The sequence below is a fragment of the Polypterus senegalus genome, chromosome 4 (assembly GCF_016835505.1).
Source record: "Polypterus senegalus isolate Bchr_013 chromosome 4, ASM1683550v1, whole genome shotgun sequence".
Taxonomy (NCBI): domain Eukaryota; kingdom Metazoa; phylum Chordata; class Cladistia; order Polypteriformes; family Polypteridae; genus Polypterus; species Polypterus senegalus.
This window is the reverse complement of record NC_053157.1, coordinates 79495873-79520696: the sequence shown is the minus strand read 5'-3', so window position 1 is coordinate 79520696 and position 24824 is coordinate 79495873. Positions and strand designations below refer to the sequence as shown.

At 38.4% G+C, this 24824-nt stretch overlaps 1 pseudogene; it reads left to right on the top strand.

Annotated features, from left to right (window-relative positions):
• The first annotated feature begins 1043 nt into the window (after positions 1-1043).
• On the top strand, positions 1044-23480 carry LOC120528724 (annotated as a pseudogene).
• The last annotated feature ends 1344 nt before the right edge of the window (positions 23481-24824 follow it).

Below are 24824 nucleotides of genomic sequence, written 5' to 3'. Positions count from 1 at the left end.
TGTGCCATTAGATGCCATTGCACTACTTTATTCATAGAATTCCTTTTACATTTTAATACATCTTGCAATATCTTTTAACAAATGTAGCATTTAGGATTTTCCTGGGCTTTATATCATTTTTTTAATTATGGTTTTTGGAATGCTACAGTTACTAACAGTATTGCATTTGGTACTATTGATTTTGGGATATTGGCAAATTCTGATAGTTTTGTACTTCAGATTTCGGTAGTAATATATGGTTTCAGTCTCCTAGTTTTGTTATTTCTACCTTCTTTTTCCTTTGTTCCCGTTTTTAAGAAGTTTACCACTTTCTTTCTTATTTGTGCTGCTTTAAGGATACATATGTACCTAATTGTTATTTATTTCCTTTAAACTTTACTATTATTATTGTTATCATCATCATCTTCATCATCATTATTATTATTGTTATTATTAAATGTGTGATTATTGAGTGTCTCAATGCATGCTCAATAATTCAAGTAAGGAAATTCTAGAAAGTTGATTCTGTTCATCTGGACATAGTTTTTTTTTCGATACGTTTCATCACTCATCCAAGTGAAGTCAACTGAGACTGAGGAAGTCACTTGGATGAGTGATGAAACATATTGGGGAAAAAAAAAACTATGTCCAGATGAACAGAATCAACTTTCTAGAATTTCCTTACTTGAATTATTGAGCATGCATTGAGACATTTTGACTCACTCTGGCAAGAACTGCCTAAAGCTTGCACGTGAGCATGAGCAAGCAGCACGTAAAATGGCAGATTATAGGAACTACCTGAGATTCAGCCTCAGATGTAGACAGAGCAGAATTACACCTAAAAGTCTACAGATGAAATTGTCATTAAAGGGACTCCGAGCTACAAAAATCCTACAGAAGGCACAGAGCCAGCTGCTAAACAAACGGGTGAGACAAACTAACTTTACTATTGCTGTTTTGAAATCTAAAGAGGAGCAGATCTGACAAAGGCTTTCATCGCTTCTGGATGAGAAAACACTTCAACAGGTGAATTTACTGAGAAGGATTGTCTAGCACAGCACGAAATGTCTAAGACCAGGCAGCAGAGGAAGTCTGATCTACTTGTGGGGTGCCAGAAACATCAGCATACGATAGGGAGAGTCCTGTACAGCCAACAGAGAGAAGGATGCCAGACTCAAACTGAGGATTTGGACAAGTGGGTGAAGAATCTGTCTGACAGACAACCCACCCAAGCAGAAAAAAAATGCCTTTGCTAAAGGGTTAAACTTTGCTGTCACACTGAAACAAATCCGTGGATCAGTGGAACTGATCACAGCCAATGAGTCAGCAATCAGGAATAACAACATTGAAGAGGTGGAAGTGGAGTTCTGGCATGTCTCAGCAATGCTAAGCCCCCTGCACCCAATATCAGTATTGAGGAGAGGAAGGCTCTCATGGCACTCACTAAGCATGACAACATCATCATCCTTCTGCAGACAAGGGGAGGTGCACAGTGGTGCTAAACCAGACGGACTAGCATGAGAAAATGTTGTCTCTGCTTAGTGACAAAAACACTTATGAACTTCTAAAACGAGATCCAGGTAGTGGTTACAGGAAAAAGGTGATAGATTGTCTGAAGCAGTTAGTGCATGATAATGCTATTGACCGGACCTCATACCACAGATTATACCCAGGGGAAGCTACACCAAGTCTGAATGGTTTACCGAAGATACATAAACAGGATGTACCATTAAGACCCTTTGTCTGCATGATCAATTCGGTTACATATAACATCTCAAATATACTGGCCGCTGTCCTCAACCCATTGGTAGGCAGCTCAAAATACCTTATTCAGAACACTATTGATTTTGTGAAAAAGGTGAGAGATGTCATTGCGGAGGCAGATGACACTATGGTCCAGTATGATGTTACATCTCTATTCACTTGCGTTCCAGTTATGGAAGCAGTGGAGGTGTTACGTAAGAGATTGCAGGATGACCCCACACTCAGAAAAAGGACCACTCTCAGCACCAACCAAGTGTGTCTGTTCTTGGAACTGTCTTCAGTCCATATATTTCTTATACAAAGGCCAGTACTACAGCGCCATGGGTTCCTCAGTTTCACATATTGTGGCCAATCTGTATATGGAAGAAGTGGAAAAGAGGGCACTATTATCCTATCCTGGAACACCACATAGCCATTGGTTCATGTATTCAATGACCACATCAACTCAGTGGACAAACACATCCTGTTCACCAGGGAGGACATGAAATGTGACAGGCTAGCTTTCTTAGATTGTGAAATTTCCATCAGCAATGAGGAACATTTGAAGGTTGATGTGTACTGTAAACCAACGCATACAGATCAGTATTTAAAGTTTGACTCTCACCATCCACTAGAGTACAAAATAGGTGTCATCAGGACTCTACAACACAGAGCAAACACCATACCCACAGACATAGTGGCCAGGGAAGCAGAAGAACATCATATCAAAAAGGCCCTGAGTAAATGTGATTATCCCAGCTGGACTTTTATCAAAGCAGGGAAGACACCTCTCTATGCTCTAAGCAGTCCAGGAGAAAGAAAGGACAACTGCTGCCTAAGCGAAAACTTTTGGTGATCTCTTACGTGTCAGGAGTATCGGAACAGCTGAGACGCATTTTTTCAAAACATCAGGGGCCTCATGCATAACGCCGTGCATAGAATTTGCACTATAACATGACATAAGCACAAAAGCTGAAATGTGCTTATCCACAGAAAAATCCAGATGCATTAATCTGTGCGTTCGCCAACTTCCACGTTCTTCTGCTACATAAATCCCGGTCAGTGTAAAAAGTAACTTGCGAACGCGCCTGCTGCTCCACCCCAACTCCTCCCAGAATTATGCTACTTTTAATATGCAAATGAATATAAATAGCCCTTAAGCTCAGCGTTCTGTGAAAAGACAATGGGAAAAGTACTGGGAAAAATAGAATTTCAGCGAATACCAAGTGGAGGCAAAGAAAAACGTACTATTTGTTGGTTTAAACAGTGGTATAAACAACAAAAGGAAGTTGATCGAGTGACATAGCGTGTCAGAGAAACTCAAAAGCTCAAGTTCACAAAGTCGCACTTTTTGGTTCACAAAAGACCTATCCACATGAAGATTCCACAAAGATCCTTTTATTAATTTTTAATCGTAATAGGCTCTATAAGATAAATAACCATGATTAGAACATTACATTAGAACACTCTAGAAGAGAACAGGCCATTCAGCCCATCAAAGCTTGCCAGTCCTATCCACTTGTTTCCTCCAAGAAAACATCGAGTCGAGTTTTAAAAGTCCATAACGTCTTACTGTCTACTATACTACTTGGTAGCTTATTCCAAGTGTCTATCGTTCTTTGTGTAAAGAAAAACTTCCTAATGTTTGTGCGAAATTTACCCTTAACAAGTCTCCAACTGTGTCCCTGTGTTTTTGATGAACTCATTTTAAAATACAAGTCTCGATCCACTATACTAATTCCCTTCATAATTTTTAACACTTCAATCATGTCACCTCTTAATCTTCTTTTGCTTAAACTGTAAAGGCTCTGCTCTTTTAATCTTTCCTCATAATTCAACCCCTGTAGCCCTGGAATCAGCCTAGTCGCTCTTCTCTGGACCTTTTCTAGCGCTGTTATGTCCTTTTTGTAGCCTAGAGACCAAAACTGCACACAGTACTCAAGATGAGGTTGAGCATAACCTCCTTGGACTTGTACTCCACACATCGTGCTATATAACTCAACATTCTGTTAGCCTTCTTAATGGCTTCTGAACACTGTCGGGAAGTCGATAACTTAGAGTCCACTAGGACTCCTAAATCCTTCTCATAAGGTGTACTCTCGATTTTCCGACCGCCCATTGTGTATTCAAACCTAATATTTTTACTTCCTATGTGTAATACTTTACATTTACTGACATTAAATTTCATCTGCCACAAATCTGCCCAAGCCTGTATGCTATCCAAGTCCTTCTGTAATGATATAACGGATTCCAAATTATCTGCTAATCCACCTATCTTGGTATAATCTCCAAAATTAACCAGATGTTTATTGAAATTATTGTCTGAGTTGGATGGTCTATAACACACTCCTAAAATAAGACCGTTTTCCCTAATATTTTCCAGGCGAAGCCACATGTCCTCACTAAGATGGGGCTCATCATCCAACTGAAGATGACTTACATTTAAACCCTGTTTGGCATAAACAGCAACCCCACCTCCTTTTCTGTTCTGTCTATCCTTCCTAAAAAATGTGTATCCCTCTATGTTACACTCATCCCCATCTTTGTTATTTAGCTAGGTTTCTGTTATTGCTATTAGATGATAACAGATTTATGAAATACCAATGACTCCTGATTTTAAAACAACTCTTGCTGCATACAATAAATAACACAGTCTATTGTGCCTTGAGCATGGGAAAGGCGCTATATAAATAAAATGTTATTAATTAATTATTAATAATAATAATAAGTCCAGGGTTTCATAAATCTTGAATTTGTAATGTATGGTAGGACACTTACAATCTTTCTGTATATATTAGAAATTTTTTGAGGCATTGGATTGGTGTAGTAATGTGATACTCAGTGAGCCGTATAATTGTTCCCACCCAGTTTTAAGCAAAATCCACTTGTGGTTGTCTCCAGATGTGTATATTATACATCTGGCCTAAGCTAGACTGGGACTGGTCCAGCTAATAAGACAGGTTCTAGATCCCTATAAGGGTCATAAATCTATCTATCTATCTATCTATCTATCTATCTATCTATCTATCTATCTATCTATCTATCTATCTATCTATCTATCTATCTATCTATCTATCTATCTATCTATCTATCTATCTATCTATCTAAATGGATGAATATTTTACTATTCATGACAGCAAACACAATTTCTCCAATATGTCCTTTATATACATTAACACTGATTGTTTCTATGGAAAAGACACTCCAAATGTGGTATTAAACTGAATTTTTATTTTGCTTTAACTCCTTTTAACCTTTAACTCATTCAACTAGAATAGCATCATTTTTCTGTCCTTACCTTGCCTCTTTTACTAAGTTTGACTAACATGTCACTGGAACCACTATTTCTCATCATTTTGGCCAATTATGAAAATGCTGGAAACATTTCTCCGAACAAGAATAGAAACACAGTCAGAAAAAGTATAATATGTGTCAAAATCAATATATTAACCTCTTAATACTCTATGGTCCATTTTAGCCAGTACCTTATTTTGTTTGCAATGTTTAATTACATCAGATCTGTAACTTGCAGGATTTTCTTCTTTGAGTATTAGACTGCACAAACTATAAAGGAAATATATTATGTATCTAGTGATTGGCATACTTAAACATAGTCAAAACTGAGAAAATGTAATGGTATACTAAACTGTATATGTAACAATATAAAGAACATGTGAAAAGGTATAACCAATGGTGAGGGTCTTTTCCCTTCCTTCATTTCAATCCCTTTGCACCTAGGTTTCTTATAGTAATTTGTTGTAATAACTCTTATTAGCAATTAAATATCCATTGTAACTCAATGTTTTTTGTTAAAAAAAATCCAATTTAGAAATACAGACATATCTTCTAATAATTGAAAATAACTCAATGAAGAGAAGCAAATCAGACTACCAGTAAAGTTCATCTGCTCTCAGCCAAAAATTCTTATAGGTTAATTGTTTTTCTTCACTCTGTCATGTATGCTGGCCTGAGGATCACCTCCCTGGCTCTGCTGAGGTAAGTGATACCACAATAGGATGAGAAGGGGCTCTCACACTAACTGTCTCTCATTTTCCACCCACAGCTCCAAAAAGCCACCAAGTGAGGGCAAATCTGACCTGCCCAGACCTAGCCCCACATTACAAAAAACCCTCTGGTCCCCAGGGGATGGCATCTACTATTACAACAAAATTTATTTATATAGCACATTTTCATACAAAAAATGTAGCTCAGTGTGCTTTACTTAATGAAGAATAGAAGAATAAAAGACACAGAAAATAAAATAAGTCAACATTAATTAACACAGAATAAGAGTAAAGTCCGATGGCCAGGCTGGACAGAAAAAAAAAAATAACTCCAGACGGCTGGAGAAAAAAATAAAATCTGTAGGGATTCCAGACCATAAAACCACCCAGTCCCCTCTGGGCATTCTACCTAATATAAATGAAACAGTCTTCTTTGGATTTAGGGTTCTCATGGAAGGATTTGATGATGATGGTCACATGGACTTCTGGCTTTTAGTCCATCAATGTTGGAGCATCATGATGCTTTGAGTAGGTGGTGGTGGCGCAGGCCGCCACCACAAAAAAAAACGGAAAAAGAAACAGAAGAGAGAAAAGGGGTCAGTATGGATTTTAGAGCCACCATGAATAGTTATTATGATGAATTGAACATACAGAGTATCAGGATTAAGTTAAAGTGAAGTTACGAAACGGCCATGTTAAAGTAATGTGTTTTCAGCAGTGTTTTAAAATGCTCTACTGTATTAGCCTGGCAAATTCCTATTGGCAGGCTATTCCAGATTTTAGGTGCATAACAGCAGAAGGCCGCCTCACCACTTCTTTTAAGTTTAGCTTTTGGAATTGTAAAGAGACACTCATTTGAAGATCTAAGGTTACGATTTGGAATATAGGGTGTCAGACATTCCGATATATAAGATGGAGCGAGATTATTTAAGGCTTTATAAACCAAAGTCAATTCTGAAAGACACATGTAACCAGTGTAGTGACATCAAAACTGGAAAAATGTGTTCTGATTTTCTTTTCCTAGTTAGAATTCTTGCAGCTGCATTCTGCACTCGTTGCAAGTGATTTATGTCTTTTTTGGGTAGTCCTGAGAGGAGTGCGTTACAGTAATCTAGTCAACTGAAAACAAAAGCGTGAATTAATTTCTCTGCATCTTTCAATGATATAAGAGGTCTAACTTTTGCTATGTTTCTTAAGTGAAAAAATGCTGTCCTACTGGTCTGATGAATATGCGATTTAAAATTCAGGTTACAGTCAACAGTTACTCCTAAGTTTTTTACTTCTGTCTTAACTTTTACTCCTAATGCATCAAGTTTATTTCTGATAACCTCATTGAATCCATTTTTGCCAATCACTAAAATTTCAGTTTTCTTTTTATTTAGCTTGAGAAAATTACTCTTTATCCATTCAGAAATACCAGTAAGACATTGTGTTAGTGAATCGAGAGAGTTGGTGTCATCAGGTGCAAGTGATAAGTACAGCTGTGTGTCATCAGCATAACTTTGGTAGCTCACGTTGTAACCTGAGATAATCTGACCTAAGGGAAGCATGTAGATTGAGAAGAGCAGCGGACCCAGGATAGAGCCTTGTGGAACATATATAGAATATCATGTGTCTTTGAGATGTAATTACCACAACTAACAAAGATTTTTCTCCATGCCAAGTAGGATTCAAACCAACTTAAGACACTGCCAGAGAGGCCCACCCATTGACTAAGGCGATTTCTAAGAATATTGTGATCAATGGTGTCAAATGCAGCACTCAGATCTAAGAGGATGAGAACAGATAAATGGCCTCTGTCTGCATTTACCTGCAAGTCATTTACTACTTTAACGAGTGCAGTTTCTGTGCTGTGATTTGTTCTAAAACCCGAATGAAATTTATCAAGAATAGCATGTTTATTGAGGGAGTCATTTAACTGCATAATGACTGCCTTCTCTAGAATTTTACTTAAGAAGGGCACATTAGAGATGGGTCTAAAATTTTCAAAAGCAGAGGGATCAAGATTATTTTTCTTGAGTAGGGGTTTAACTACAGCAGTCTTAAGACAGTGTGGGAAGACCCCCATATTTAATGAAGAATTTAATGACGAATTTACACCCAGAACCCGAAATGGAGCAAACTCTGTTGAGTTTCCATAGCTCCCAAGCAAATCTGGTGTTAGGGCTGAGAAGCCATGTTTTGTTGAAGACATTGTTCCTGGTTTTGTTTTTGCCTTAAATGGGGGCACCTGGTTGGTGCAACATGTCAAAGCAACTCATGCAATTGTGCATTTGGTCACAACCCTTTATGTGCTCTGTGTTAGCTGGGATTGGCTCCAGCAGACCCCCATGACCCTGTAGTTAGGATATAGCGGATTGGATAATGGATGGATGGATGGAAATACTGTGTTCTGAGATTTCTCAGGTAGGAAGACAGATGTTTGTTAAAGTGGAGGTTGTTATACTGAAGGTACCAGAGAGTGGAGGTATGTTCCACGTTAATTAGCACATACAAGTATGTATTTCTCTGTGCGTGTGTGATGCCCGGGTTGCCCATAGCTGGCATTACATCCTTGAACCCGGGTCATCAACAGTTATGAAACCAAGATGGACTTCACAGTAACAACACATAATGCAGCAAAGGGGTGTAAAAGTTGCTCAGGGATTTTATTCACATCAAAATGTCAAAATAATCAAATGTACAGTGCACTCAATTATCTATAATCCAAATAAATATTTCAATAAAAACCAGTGCTCTTCTAGTGAGAGATAAAGTCCACAATAAATAATATGAAACCCTTTAAAAAAAACTGCTTGCACCACAGCTAACTCATCCTGTCACCAATGTGACATCCCAAGCTCAGCTCCCTTATCCTGCCACCTTCAGTTTCAGTTGTCCACAAGACAAATGTCAGAGCCCTGTTGGTCGCTGTTGCTCCCAGGGTGCTCAGCTGGAGTGAACTGGCCTCATGATTGCCATTCGCTCACTCCTCACCAATTCCAACTCCTGATCACCACGCCTCCAGCCCTGTGCACCGCTTGCTCTCCAGGTTCTCTGCTCTCTGCCTCTTGCCACTCGCCACGGGTTCTCTTTTATGCTTGTGTGGTTGCGACCCCCTAATTACAGAGCCCATATGGAACAACAACCAAGCAACTAGCTCACCCAAACACCTTACGATCACCCAGCTATGCAGCCGCTCTCATCTACCGAGCCATAAATTCACAGTCTTTATTTTAAATGTCGCACACAGCCATGAACCCCTAATGTACATCCCCATAAAATGTGATAATAATAGCCCTACAAACCTTTAATATGAAGCAAATTTCAAAAATTTAAACTGAATTCTCCACTCGGTTATGAGCAATTTAATTAAGTCATGCTGATTTAGACAGTTCAGCGACCATTGTAACATAATCAGCATACTAATTTAAAAAATCATTACTGCTTTTTTCATGTCATTACAATTGATATCATAATTATCATGCTAAGTGAAAAAAACACTGCAGTACTGAAGTTCTGGTGGCCTCTTGTGGTTCTACACAAACCTTGTTGCTATTATTCCTCCTAAACATTGACATTTATGGAATATATCTTTTAGTACTATGTGACATTTGGAGAAGTTTGGACTTGTGATATTATAAAAGGAGGAATTTTACAGGATACAAATATTTTAATGAATGAACATTCGTCTAAACAGCCAGATTTATGAACTTGGCATTGTTCTCACTTTTTTGCGTGGTAAGATTTATTACGTTTGTCTGTCTGCACAAGTAAATTGCATAAGCTCTTCAAAGCTGAACAAAAATTTGTTTCTTTTTGTCATCATAAAAATAAACATGTTCTTTTGGCTAAGACATGGTTTTTGTAAGGACTCGCTATTTACTTTCTGGCAAACTGTGCTACTTTTTTATTTGCTACTTTACAAAGAGTATATTTGGCAAAACTGAATAAATAAGATGAGTGGCTATTAAAGCTGCATTAGTGTGCTTTACTCTACTCCTGTGATTTGCTTTCTTCCCACTGTAGGCATAAAGATGGGAACAACAAAAGGTGTTTTTTTTTTGCCAAATTCCCATCCTCTTCACTCTCACTCCGACATTTTGGTGTTTTTTTCAAGGCTATTTTACGTAAAGGCTAATCAAACCGGCTATGGAAATGTGACCAGTTTTGTGATTCACTAAAAATGGTAAAATTGGATTATGGCAATTGCCAAACATTTTTTTTATACTTTCTCTAATAAATATCTTCAATGGGTGAAGGCAATATAATTTCTTGAAATAAAGGTACAATATAAATATAATATAAATTAAATGATAACAAATCTGAAAGTTTGCAAAATTATAAACATAATCAATCAGCATTTACTGATAGCTGAAACAAATACATTTTTCAAAATCTTATTTATTTATTAAGTTTTCTTTTGGAGTATATACCCACTTCCAAGATCAATAGGCAGGATTTCTCCTGTGGCAGGGTACTTAAACACATATAGGATCACCGCTTAACATCTCCTCATGTCTTTGGATTGTGGGAGGAAATCCACATTGGCATGAGAACATACAGTCTTCAGACAGAAGGTGTATCTGCCTGGATTTTAAACTGGGAACGAAGCCCAGTAACAGGTGTGTGTACTTTGTTAGATCTGGTACAGTGATAAAAGGGTTCCTCGTCAATAGGGAAATGCGTGGTCCCAGGCTGAGATAATACGAATAAAAGGGATTCTTTGTGGTACCTGAGAGGTGGGCAAGTGGGCTGTTATGTTAGCCTGTGTATTATTATTTTTTCCTGGGCTTAATAAATATTTCATGAAGATATGCTAATTTTTTTGTGGTTTTTAAACATCAAAAAACCACTTTCTGTTTCGTTTTCCACTTATATTGTGACTTGGGACTTATTTATTTAAAAAACACACACACACACAGTCATCTTGTTTTCTAATGGGAAATGGCATTTTGTGACTTCATTGGCATTGCATGACATCTGGTGTTTAGGGAGCACAGTATCCTTTGTTGTCCAAGATTATGAATATACTCTAAAACGTTCCTGATGCAAGTGATTTTATTAGACCACCTGTTGTGATTAGAAAGGTTTGTGGCATTGTGCATTTTTAATTAAGTAACTAATGACAAAAGGCAGTGAGGCTCAAGCTCTGTATGGGTGTGGGAGTATGTGAAAGCATGCAGACCCGTGGTTTAATGGGGAAATTAACTGGTTGTGCATCCACATGCAGATGTGCGCAGTTCAATTTCCTTGCTACTCCTTCCACTCCAGTGGAGTCAGAGTCGGGAAGAAAGAAGGCAGGCAACACTCACTGGATGAGAGGTGGACAGAGAGAGAAGAAAAGGAAGGAACAAGATTTTGATTGTAATTGTGCTTCTTCAACCTTTGGAGAAACTTTTGGGAGGTATGCATCTTTATAATAAAACCCCTCTGTTTTACACCCGTGGCTGTATTTGGGTTGGTTGTGTCTAGGGTTTGGGGCTCTGTGGCACCCCTATCTGTCACAAGATCTAAAATGGAAAATCACTGTTAACAAAATGGTGAATGGATAGTGTGATAAAGGCTCTTTATTGGCGCTGACCCGACACAGACTGACACCAGAGGCAGAGGTAAAACAAACAAAAAGTGTTTATTTTCTTCAGTCATGGGACACGTCTTCCCCATGTCCCACCGGTCCTAAAACAGTCCCAAAAATAACCAAAAGTAAATCACGCCCTTTTCTTCCTCTACTTCTCCCAGGGCAACTTCGTCCTCCTCCTCCTGACTCTGATGCCTTGAGTAGTGGCTGCAGGCTCCCTTTATAGCCCAGCCAGAAATGCTTCAGGTGGAAATTAACCTAAATTAGGCTGCACTTCCGGGTGTGGCTACGTTGCCACCGCCACGTGCTCAGAAAGTCTTGTAGCTCCCCCGGCAGTGGCCATGGAGCCCAACCAGGATAGGATGAGCTCTGGTGTTCCATAAAACCGGCCCCGATGCAACCCAGGGGGCTGCCACCAAGTGTTCCGGGGAACGTAGCGTGCATCCCATGGCTGCTCCTCCAGATCCAGTGTTGACGGGGCATCCCGGCCCACCACAGATAGATATAAATTAAATGATGTGAAACTACTATTATGTAGGAATGTAGGTTCCCAAGACATCTCTGTACTTTTGATTGATTCTAGTGAATGAAAAGAGCTAGTTCACTATCCAAAATTTATTTTAGTTGCAGTTATCTTTTTGTGATTTTAGTCCATGGCTTGCTCTATATGCAATAAATACAGTACAGGGTGACACAGAAAAACAGGAACTTTTGAAATGCGTAGTGGCAGCCATGTACAGTTGGCAGCACTGTTGAACAAGGACAATGAGCTGTAAACAATCTTGCCATTTAGTAATTTAGTAATCAATTGCAAGGCAATCAATGGCAGCTGTGTGAGAAGTGTTCAGTAACCGTGTCATCTCAAGATTCGGTGACATTCCCTGGCCCTCAAGATCACTGGATTTGTCCATTTGTGATTTTTTCTTGTGGGGCTACCTTAAGAGTCGGGTCTACACAACTCGGCCAAGGACAATGAATGAATTGAAACAAAGAATTCAAGATGAAATTCGTGGTATCCCTGCTGAGATGTTACAGCGATCAATGGGGAACCTCAACAGCAGATTGGAAGAATGCATACGTACAGGAGGACGCCATCCACAGGACGTAATTTTCAGACATTGATAATTTGGGTTACTGTTTCTTAAAAGGCAAGTTTTAGTGGTTCAATTGCTGTCAATAACATTTTTTTGTTGAATTTCTTCTATTTTTATTGGGTTTTTCAAAAATTCCCATTTTTCTGTGTCACCCTGTATATAGCCTTACTCCTTGCACACAGTACTTATTATCCTATTTTAGACCTTCCTTCATAAGAGCAAGAGGAATTTTTTGGCAAGTTGGCCAGTTTTGGAGATTCCTCAAAATGTTCTAACCAAAAGAATAAAAAGAGCTTGACAGAGTCTGTAAAGAGTTTTAGGACATAACAGTTGGTACCAGTTGGCATATCAGGAGAATATATGGAATATGATGAGTCATAAATTTTATTTGGGTTCTGTGCATAATTGCAAAGTTTTCAGGGAAACTGGAAATTTAAAAAGGACATATTTGAAAAATGATTTTTCCCAGTCAGGTAAGCTGTCATGTTATAGAAAGGGCCTGCAGTGTTAAAGCAATGCATCTTTACTTTCATATCTTAAGGACATGGTTATTTTTAGAGTTTAAAAGTTCTCTTTTGATTCATGTTTCTGATGTGATGAGTGAAATACATAATTGGCTTCATTAATTATTTCTAACATTGTGGGAATCTTTGGTGCCTTATAAAAAATTCAGGAAAAACGGATCATCTGTTTATACATTTTTTTAACAATGTTTTCACATTTTCTTTCATGAGGTGGATTCTTATCCCAGAAAGTGCACAGTGCACAGATTTATTTACTTTTTCTATTATGACCAGTGAACTATTACTGATATGGGTGGCAACAAGGTGCAGATGTAACACTGCTGTCTCACATGTCCTAGGCCTGCCCTGCATAGAGTTTGCACTTTCTCCTCATGTACTCGTGGGTTTCCTCTGGGTGCTCCAGTTTCCTCCTGCTGGTTAGGCGATTTGCTGATCCTAAATTGGCCCTAGTTTATGTTTAGTATACGGGCGTGTGTGTTTGCCCTGCAATGGACTGGTGTCCTGGTCAGGGTTTGTCCCTGCCTTGTGCTCTTTGCTTGCTGTGATAGGTTCCAGCACCACCCACAACCCTGGTGTAAGTTAGAGAATGACCTGACATATTGCTGATATTTTAGACAAAAATGAAGATGGGAAAAGCATTTCCCAAAAAAATATCATAAGGATTTGTAACTGACATTGGGGGGCATGTTATGCAGCCCAGAGAGGAACATAATTTATTTATTTATGATACATATTTCTTTATTGTGCAATGAATCGTTCTCTGTTTACATTCTCCTATGCATCTGGGTAAGCCACAAATACTGATAATAAAAAAAAGACCTTGATGTGGTAAACTTTGTTGGGGCCTGTTTATCTCATTGTAAAATGTAAAAATGAGTTGTCTCTCATGCCAAATGCAGAGTTTGAAGCCAGACTTGCTGATTAGAGGAGGAGCTGTGCTAAGACAAAATTGAAAAGACAGGTACAGTGTTTGTTGCAAGATGCCTTGATAAAGAATCAATTAACAGATACCTCTACCTCCTTGACACTTGTTAGGCACGCTAGTCATTCACACTTAATTAACTGCTCAGTCAGCGACAACTTCATAGGTGCAAACAAGGTTAAAGCAGGTAAGTATATACCAAAGGACAATGTGTGATGAAGTCTGTTCAAAGGCAGAAGAGGCAAGACTCAAAACATAAGTAGTTTTTCAAGTGCCATGGTAGCAGATGCCACATGCCGAACTATGAGTTTATTGAGAACATGAACACTGCTGGAAATTTCATACCTGGAAATGTCACAGGTTTGGGTCATCTCCCAAAAACATTCAAGCAACTGCAGTTAAGTGGGGAGCTAACTGGGGCCAAAAGTGGTCGACTCGACTTGTAAATGGTAACTGATGAACTACACTGTTTTTCTAATGTTTAATGTTCTAAAGATCTATGTAATAAATGGGCTATGGTAGCCAATGACTCAACTAAGTATCACAGTTGTTTGTGAAAAACAAACAAAGTAGAACTGAAATTAACTAATTGAAGCAAAACATTGGACACTGAAGGCGTAGAAAAAGCACCAGATTCTTACTGATTTTCTCTCACAAGTGTGGTACATGGCCAGATACCCCATGTATCCAGGAGTCCACCCTACAAGGTGTCAATAATCCTTGTGACCGCTCACAATGCTCTAATAACATGGAGTACACTTTGGGTTCCTTAATATCTGTAGAACAATGTTTGAGTGCAACAAGATATTTGAACTTCAAAGTCAATCAGATGTTTTTCTTCATGTTATAAGTGTACCTGCACCCAAATGGGTTTTTTTTAGGCAGGAGGATGCGCCATGCCAGGAAAGTTCCTTTGTTCCAGGAACACGAGACTACATTCAGCTTTAAGCAGCAACCTCTTTAATCACCAGATCTCAACTCAAACCTCTGTGATATACAACGGGAGAAGCTAATAAAGTCCCCTGTGAATTACTGTAATGTATAAAAATATTTTTTGAAAATAAATTTAATTCTAATGATTTTTAACAAATAAATTAAGAAATCAAAAGTTAGACTTAGAAGATTTAATGCTGTACACGTTATTTCCAAATTTTGCTTACATTTTGAAAAAAATATTTTTAGTAAAGGGCACGGAATTCTAAGACACATGTGGCTGTCTCATTCTTGCTTTGTGTTAAAATTGTTCAGAACTACAGAAGGGCTACAACTCCTAGAAACCTGTTTAACCAGCACAAGAGTGCTCTTTAATTTCTCTCTGAACTCTAGGGCCTGCAAATAATAGTAAACACACAACATATAATTACCTTTTGGGGATTTCTCAAAATTATAAAGTATGAACAGTATCATTTTGTTTTCATCTTCTCATTTTTGTTTATTATCTTATAAATATATGTACTAAGTATAAACCTAATTTGTTCATCTATTTTGAAACTAAAAGCCCAGTGTATCATGAAACATCTAAGTTTGATAAAAGTAACAACAACATGTATTTATATAGCACATTTTCTTACATGAAAGTAGTTTGCAGTGCTTTACAGTAATACTGGCTAATCAGATTTACAAAAGGAACTGAACAGTAATGAATGGTTATTTATAATTGTAAAGAATCAAAATGTCCTACATAATAACAAACATTATGGCCAAATGGCCAAGATGGACTGGAATATCACAAGTCTAGTGGACAGGATATTGGAGAAAATAAACCTGCAGGTACAGCTGATTCATTTCTAAATGCTCAGAAAACTGTCTGTCTATCCCATTTATAAACTGCAAATGGGTCTATCAGTCCATGCTAGCTATGAGACTAATCCAAAACTGGATTAATGAATACTCTGTTCTACAGATATAACTAAGAAAGTTCTATCTCATATTAGCTTACACAGGGTGAAATCTATAGCTATGAAAGAAAATTATATTCTATTAAAAATTAAGCAAACACTAATGTGAGTTTAACTTTAAGCATTAAATTTCTAAGACTGGCTCTTACACTTCCAGCCCCTAATTGTGTATGCTGAATCACTACTATATTTTACTTCCATAAGAGCCATGAATTATTCTTATATCTACTGTATATATAAAATCCAACGTCTGTATGTCTGTCTGCTTTTCACGAGAGAACTACTTAACAGATTTAAATAATTTTCCTGAACATTCCGGTTGATTTCACGACTTCTCTCATTGCACTAAGTATCATAGTTCTCTTGTGGTACCAATTTATTTGCGCACATCTGAAAGAGCGACTGTGGGTCGAGGGGAGGGGAGCAGGGTACTCCTCACTCCTGCGGCAGCCTCCGTTCAAGTCGGTCTACCTTTTGCCATGTGTTGGAGTGCACCTTGCCTCCGCTTAGCTAGCAATACCTGTTTGTTCAACAGACATTATCATCTACACATTGTTAAGGAGTAACATTTGACATTTTCGAGAGAGAGAGAGAGAGAGAGAGATCAGAGCTATGTGTGTGTTAGAAGGTAGCTGTTGATTACCAGAGATATCACGGCCTTGTGCTTTTCCCCCGACGTGTGGGACATTGTCCCACCAGAGCTAAACACAGTCAGATACAGTGCCAGCATTTGACGTTGGAGTGTACTTACCTTCCTCCAGAATTACTTTTTTTTTTTGATTTTTAAAGTTTGTCTTGTTTCACTACTACGTGGGCAGAGCTAGTTCTAAATAGTTAGTAATTTAACTGTAAACAAACATTTAAAAGTTTCTTATTCCAAATATTAGCTATTTCTTGCAGCAGGCACAGTTTATTCACAAGTCTGCCCAGTGTGCTGGTTTTGGTTTGCACACAAACTCTTCTGACTGCACCTTTGACATCTGGCATTTCTGTATGAATCGACCCCATTACCCAGGAATTGCTGGGTGCAGCATCATCTACAATTACTTTTTTTTTCCTTTTTTATTAATTTTATTGCAATCCATACAAAGCAAACAAAATTTTACAAAAGAAAAATTAAGTTAAGAACAAGTTGATCCCCACCCCTGAGAGAGAGAGCAAGCCAAACAGCGTGCAATTTAAGGCTTGTAAACATACCTAAATTAATAAATTCTCTGTGCTTTATGAGCTTATTTTAAAATATTACTGATTAGATCCTGCCATGTTTTGAAAACATTCTGTACGGATCCTCTAACTGAGTATTTGATTTTTTCCAATTTCAAATAGTATAACACATCAGTTTCCTGCTGATTTAAAAGAGGAGAGTTTGGGTTTTTCCAGTTTATCAGAATAAGTCTGCGTGCCAACAGTGTAGTGAATGCAATCACAATTTGTTTGTCTTTCTCCACTTTAAGACCCTCTGGAAGAACCCCAAACACAGCTGTTAATGGGTTAGGAGGGATTGTGAGTCCAAGACTGTCTGAGAGGTAATTAAAAATTTTTGTCCAGAATAATGTTAATTTGGAGCAGGCCCAGAACATGTGACCTAGTGAGGCTGGGGCTTGGTTGCAACGTTCGCAGGTTGGATCATGCCCTGGAAACATTTTGGAGAGTTTTAGTCGAGACAGATGTGCTCGATATATAATTTTGATTTGTATAATTGTATGCGTTGCATATGAAGCTTGAGTGAATTCTCTGCATTGCTACTTTCCACTCCTTTTCTGATATATTAATTGAGAGATCTTTTTCCCAGTGTTCTCTTGGATCTTTGAAAGGGAGGGATTGTAAAATGATTTTATATATTGTAAAGATGGAGTCTAAGTCTTTGAGATTAAGCAATATTTTTTCCAGCATGGATGAGGGTGGAAGATGAGGAAAATCTGGAAGGTTCTGTTTAACAAAGTTCCTGATTTGAAGATAGTGAAAGAAATGTGTAGCTGGAATGTTAAATTTGGAATGTAATTGTTCATAGGATGCAAAGATGTTGTCTATATAAAGATCTCTAAGCAAGTTAATTCCAAATTTTTCCAGATATTAAAACTGCATATGTTTGTGAAGGTTGAAAGAGGTGGTTCTCTTGCAGAGGTGCCACAGATAGAAGCTTCTCCGTCTTAAAATGCTTTCTACATTGGTCCCATATTCTGAGTGAGTAAAGCACAATTGGGTTATTAGTATATTGCCGATAACTTGTATTTATTGGAGCACAGAACAAGGAATACAAAGAAGTACTGCAGGATTTTACTCATCATCTACAAGTAAAACTCCAATTCCAATGAAGTTGGGACATTGTATAAAACGTAAATAAAAACAGAATACAATGATTTTTCTAATCCTTTTCAACCTATATTCAATTGAATACACTACGAAGACAAGATATCTAATGTTCAAACTTATAAACTTTATTGTTGTTTTGCAAATCTTCACTCATTCTGAATTTGATGACTGCAACACGTTCCAAAAAGCTGGGGCAGGGGCAGCAAAAGACTGGGAAAGTTGAGGAACGTTCAAAAAACACCTGTTTTGAACATTCCACAGGTGAACAGGTTAATTGGAAACAGGTGTTTGTCATGATTGGGTATAAAAGGAGCATCCCCAAAAGGCTCAGTCGTTCACAAGCAAGGATGGGGCGAGGTTCACCACTTTGTGTACAACTGCGCGGCAAATTGTCCAGCAGTTTAAGAACGTTTCTGTTTTACATTCTGTAAAAGATATTACCACATGGGCTCAGGAATACTTCAGAAAACCATTGTCAGTTAACACAGTTCATCGCTACATCTACAAGTGCAAATTAAAACTCTACCAGGCAAATCGAAAACCATATATCAACAACACCCAGAAACACCGCCGGCTTCAATTGGGCCCGAGCTCATCTGAGATGGACTGACACAAAGTGGAAAAGTGTGCTGTGGTCTGACGAGTCCACATTTCAAATTGTTTTTGGAAATCATGGATGTCGTGTCCTCTGGGCCAAAGAGGAAAAGGACCATCCGGATTGTTATCAGCACAAAGTTCAAAAGCCAGCATCTGTGATGGTATGGGGTTAGTGCCCATGGCATGGGTAACTTGCACATCTGTGAAGGCACCATTAATGCTGAAAGGTACATATAGGTTTTGGAGCAACATATGCTGCCATCCAAGCGACGTCTTTTTCAGGGACGTCCCTGCTTATTTCAGCAGGACAATGCACAGCCACATTCTGCATTTGTTACAACAGTGTGGCTTCGCAGTAAAAAGTGCGGGTACTAGACTGGCCTGCCTGCAGTCCAGACATGTCTCCCATTGAAAATGTGTGCTGCATTATGAAGTGCAAAATACGACAACGGAGACCCCGAACTGTTGAGCAACCGAAGTTGTACATCAAGCAAGAATGGGAAAGAATTCCAGCTACACAGCTTCAACAATTATTGTCCTCAGTTCCCAAACGTTTATTGAGTGTTGTTAAAAGGAAAGGTGATATAACACAGTGGTAAACATGCCCCTGTCCCAGCTTTTTTGGAATCTGTTGCAGACATCAAATTCAAAATGAGTGAAGATTTGCAAAACAACAATAAAGTTTATCAATTTGAACATTCGATATATTTTCTTTGTAGTGTATTCAATTGAAGATAGGTTGCAAAGGATTTGCAAATCATTGTATTCTGTTTTTATTTATGTTTTACACAACGTCCTAACTTTATTGGAATTGGGGTTGTAGAAAAATGTCTCCTGGTTCAGGATTTCTTCTTGGTGTAAGCCATTTTGACCATTCCTGAAATAATGGCAAATACTCTTTAGACCATCTTTTCCAAAACAGATCGGCCATGTATTGAAATTGCTTCCAGTGTCTTCAAATGTACAAGGCAGGAACATAGCAGAGACCACCAGGGCATTCTACAGTCCATGAATGCATCACCATTAACAGGATACTCTTTTGGCGTTCTTCATTTTCCTAGCATCTCGGGAGGCTGCAGTATACCATCAGGGGCCAGTAAGCACATACCACCATGACAAAGAAAGAAAATTAATGATTAGTGACCAGGCTAAAAAAAGAGCAAATAGAACTGCATTTAATGAAAAGAATCAATTTCCTCCTCCTCCTCTCAGTATGAAGGAATGCTAGTAATGCTACTAATTTCTTAGGTGATCAAGACAAAACCAGATTAAGGAGGTGGGTTGTTGTAGTTATTAGTAGTGTTCTAATGTACCTGCTTGGCATATCTCAAATGGGAAAGTATTCCAGATTTTTGTTGCATAAAAACAGAACTCCTGACTTGCTGGTTCTTTTATGTTTCACTCTCAAAATACTGAACAGGCCAGTGAGAGAAGCTCTAAGGCTGCAAATAGGATACAGGGAGGACAAACACTTGAAAATATAAAATGATGTTAGATTGTTTGGCTGTGGTGGGCTGACACCCTGCCTTGCGCCCTGTGTTAGTTTGGATTGGCTCCAGCAAACCCCCGTGACCCTGTAGTTAGGATATAGTGGGTTGGATAATGGATGGATGGATGGATAGATTGTTTGGAGCTATATATCTCTCTATTATAAAAAAAATCTTGATCTTCTCAGAAGACAATTTGACATTCCGTGAGACAAGGCAGTGAGACAAAAGGACAGCTGTTGTACAGGCTTTTAAATGATCGACGCAGAGCGCGATGAGCAGAACATGCAGCTCAGCAGCAGCAGTAGAAAGACAGCAGCTGATCAGATCACATCTCCTCAGCCCCCTAGTACAATTAAAAGTATTTTAAAATCAATCCTAAAGGACATAGGAAGTCCTTACAATGCCGCTAGGAGTTTGAGATATGCTCAGATTTTCTCTTTTTAGTTAAAATTTTTGCTGCTACATTTTGGATGAATTGCAGCCAAGTTGTATCTTATTTTAGTAATCCTAGTAGGTGTCTTTTATAGTAATCTAGATGGCTAAAGACAATATTTTAACATTTAATCTTTCATTAATAAAAATATCTGACTTGTCTGATGTTTCTTAAGTGAAAGAATGAAGTCATAGTAATATGCTTAATGTGTGATTTGAAATTTGCCTCTGAATCTAAAACAATGTCCTGATTTTCTTTACCTCTTGTCTGAATAAATATATTTCTGTTTTTTTACTTGTTACGTTTAAGGTAATTATTACCCATCCATTCAGTAATGCTAATAGGACACTGAGGCAGACATCTGCGTCGTCTGTAGCTGTGGTAATTCACTTTAGTTTTGGGTAGCATGTTGTCAGATTTTGATCCTGTAAAGTTGTGATTTACAAAAAGGAATCAACGGGAAAGGGTAATGTATGGTTTTTGGAGTGTCTTGCAATGGGTCGACGCAAACAGGACTGCACCGCTATAATGTGTGACAGCGATTCTCCAATGGGGACACAGTAAGAATGTCATTGGTGGTTCTCCAGGGAGGAATTGATGACTGTTTGCAGCAATTCCTCAAGAGGGCCTAAAAGACACAAAAAAGACACAACGGGCACACAAAAAAATAAAAAATAAATGATGAAGCCTACAGGAAGTATGTACATTGGAAATAGTAAGAGCACTGAAATAGACCTATATGGCACATCATACACAATATCACAGATCTCTGATATATAATCGCAAAAACTGACAATGAATTTTCTTCCTGTGATATAAGAGTGAAACCAACTCAAGGTACTGCCAGAAAGGCCAACCCACTATCTAAGTAAGGTGGTCAATAAGAATGCTGGGATCAATGGTATCTGACAGATTATTTGAATCAGCATTAAAACACAGCAGTTCCTGTACCATCATTTGGTCTGAAACCTGATAGTTATGCAGAATCAAATTATTATTGAAGTAGACGTTTACTGTAATTGTAGACAAACTACTTTTTATATCATTTAACTTAAAAAGGCAGTTTAGAGAGGAGACTAAAATTGTTCAAAACAGTGGTGGTGAATTAACTACAGCAATTTTTAGAGAATCGAGAAACATATTAGAATGTAATAAACAATTACCTTTATTAAATGCACTTTTGATTAGTGAATCAAAAATATGCAGGGTACTGGAGCTCTGCAGAAAAATATTTTTTTATAAATTTTTTAGAAAAAAAATTTATTTGAATAGAATGTTATTTGATCTAAATATACATCAAGGGTCATTGGATTAAGAACAATATAACAATATAACTGGTGGTGCTCTTATGTATTAAATTCCTTATTTCAAAGTACAAATGCATTGGTGTTCATCCATCCATCCATTATCCAATCCGCTAACTAAAGGGTCACGGGGATATGCAGGAGCCAATCCCAGCCAACACAGAGGGCAAAGCAGGAAACATACCCCAGGCAGGGCGCCAGCCCACCGCAGGGCGCACACACACACCAAGCACACAATAGGGACAATTTAGAATCGCCAATGCACCTAACCTGCATGTCTTTGAACTGTGGGAGGAAACCGGAGTATCCTGAGGAAACCCACACAGACACGGGGAGTACATGCAAACTCCACGCAGGGAGGACCCGGGAAGTGAACCCAGGTTTCTTAACTGTGAGGCAGCAGCACTACCCACTGCGCCATTGGTGTTCTGAAAATGATACATATGGTTTATCATAAACAGTAATTAGAATAGAATAGAACATAATAGAAAGCCTTTATTGTCATTGTAAAATAATTTACAATGAAATTACAAGCACCACTCAAACAGGGTATAAAAGAAAAAAACCACACTGCAAAAGTAGTGAAACAAGTAGAAAAATAATCCAATGCTACAAAACAAAATACAAACAAGAAGAACAAATTATATATATATATACAGCCATGCAACGGGTGACACCTTAGCACCACACTAGTTCAGATGGAATGGAACCAGTGTGAGGTTTTTTTATGGTGGCTGGAGTGCCAATTCTGCCACCAAACCCCAGATTTTCTCCCAGCAGGTCGGAGGGCCTACATGTAGGGCTGGATGCAGATTAACGTCATATCCAGGGCCTTGCCCAAGGGCACAATGGAGTAGAGTCACTTTTGGCGTTTACGGAATTCGAACCGGCAAACTTCCAATTGCCAGTGCAGATCCCTAGCCTCAGAACCACCACCCCAAAATCAGTAGTAATACAATAAATAATACCAGTTCACTGGGGATTAACTACATGATAGCAGCAGCAATATGTGTAAGTGTATTTCCCAGCAGTGACCAAAATGATTTAAACCTTCTTAATTTGTTTATTGTTGTTCAATGTATTTATGGCCATGGATAGAAAATGTTTCTGAATCTATCAGTCTGTACTTTAAAGATCTATAACGTTGACCAGAGGGAAACAGTTCAAACAGGTGGTGACCAGGGTGTGCAGGATCCTTAATGATGTTTGTGGCTTTGGTGAGATAGCGGGAACAGGCCATGTCTTCCAGGTAGGGCAGACAACAGCCTGTGATTTTGTATGTTGTGCTTATGACTCTCTGGAGAGCCTTCTTGTCTCTTTCTGTGCATCTGTGCATCTCTGCATAATTATTTCAATTCTAAGTGGCTATTTTATTGGGGACAGGAATGATGATTGATGATTTTAGGCAGGGTGGAATTGTGGCCGATGCCAGAGAATGATTAAAAATCTTTGTAAAAACCCCAGCAAGCTGGTCAGTGCATGCTTTGAGTATCTTCCCAAATACTCCATCAGGGTTAGTGGCCTTCCTTGGGTTCTTGCAGAGTGAGTGTGTGGGTTCTGGGGGCTGGTATGATCAGTGTGGTCATATTGGGCCTCCTTACCGCAAACCAGGCAAATAAATGGTTCAGTTCCTCTGCCAACGAGGCACTGAAGTCGACAGACGTGGGGTTCTGCCCTTGTAGTTTGTAATATGTTGAATTCCTTACCACACCTGCTGTGGGTTGTCCTCTGTGAGGTGGTCTTTTATTTTCCCCTTATAGGCCTCTTTGGCTTCTTTGATACCTGTCTTCAGATCAGCTCTGGCTGTGTTATATAACACCCTGTCACCTGACCTGAAGGCAGTGTTGTGTTTTTTGAGGAGTGTCTATATACCTCTTTCCCCATCAAGGGATTCTGATTTGGAAAATCCCGGATCCTCTTTGTAACAGTGGCATTATCAGCACAGTTCTTGATGTAGAATACTGTAGAACTGTTTCTGTATATTCTGCTAAGTCTTGTTGCTCGAACACATCCCAATCTGTGAAATACAACTGAACGAGAGCATTCTCAAGCAAAATATTTATGGTTTTTGTAACTGGTTTTGTCCTCCTTCGGAAAGGTTGTCTATGCTGGGATGAGAAACAATGACAAATGATCTGACTGACCTAAGAGCGGGAGGGGTGTGGTTTAATATGCATACATTTGAATACACATGATCAAGCGTTTTTTCCCCCCGGTGGAGCACTTCACATACTGGGCGAATTTAAGAAGTTTGGTCTTTAAACATGCTTGATTAAAGTCACCAGCAATGATATGTAATCCATCGGGACAAGTCTGCTGCTGTTTATTTATTTTAGTATAAAGAATGTTAAGAGCCATACTAACGTTTGCATCTGGTGGAATGTAAACAGCAGTGACAATTGCCACAGTTATATTATGGTAAAAAGAATGGTCTGCAAGGAATTGACAGAAATTCTAAGTCAGGGAAACAATGTTTGTCTATAACTCTGCTGTAAGTACACCAGTAATTGTGCAGATACATGTTTTTGTTCCTATTGCCCGGTCTGCTAGTTGTACATTGTGTTTCAGGGATTTGTGCGTGAAACCAAATCTCCGTTATGATCATCACGCAACAATTGTGGACGAAAATATTTTCAGTATTCTGTAGCTCCAGCTTGTCCATTTTATAAGTAATCAATCTTGCGTTGGTGAGAAAGATGCTAGTTAATGGAAGTTTGTGGGGTTAAAGCAGTCTTAATGAAATGTACATTATTTGTTTGCATAACTCCACTATAAGGTCACACTGGAATGAAAATTCAGATATTTTTTCTTATATTTTTAAACATAAATGTAAAATATCCCATTATCTATGAATTTGACTATTAAGCTAAGGTGCATTAAAAACATAAGGTTAGAACATAACCCTTTGACAAAAAGGTGCTAATCATGATAAATCAATACAGAGAAAAATATATAAATATTCA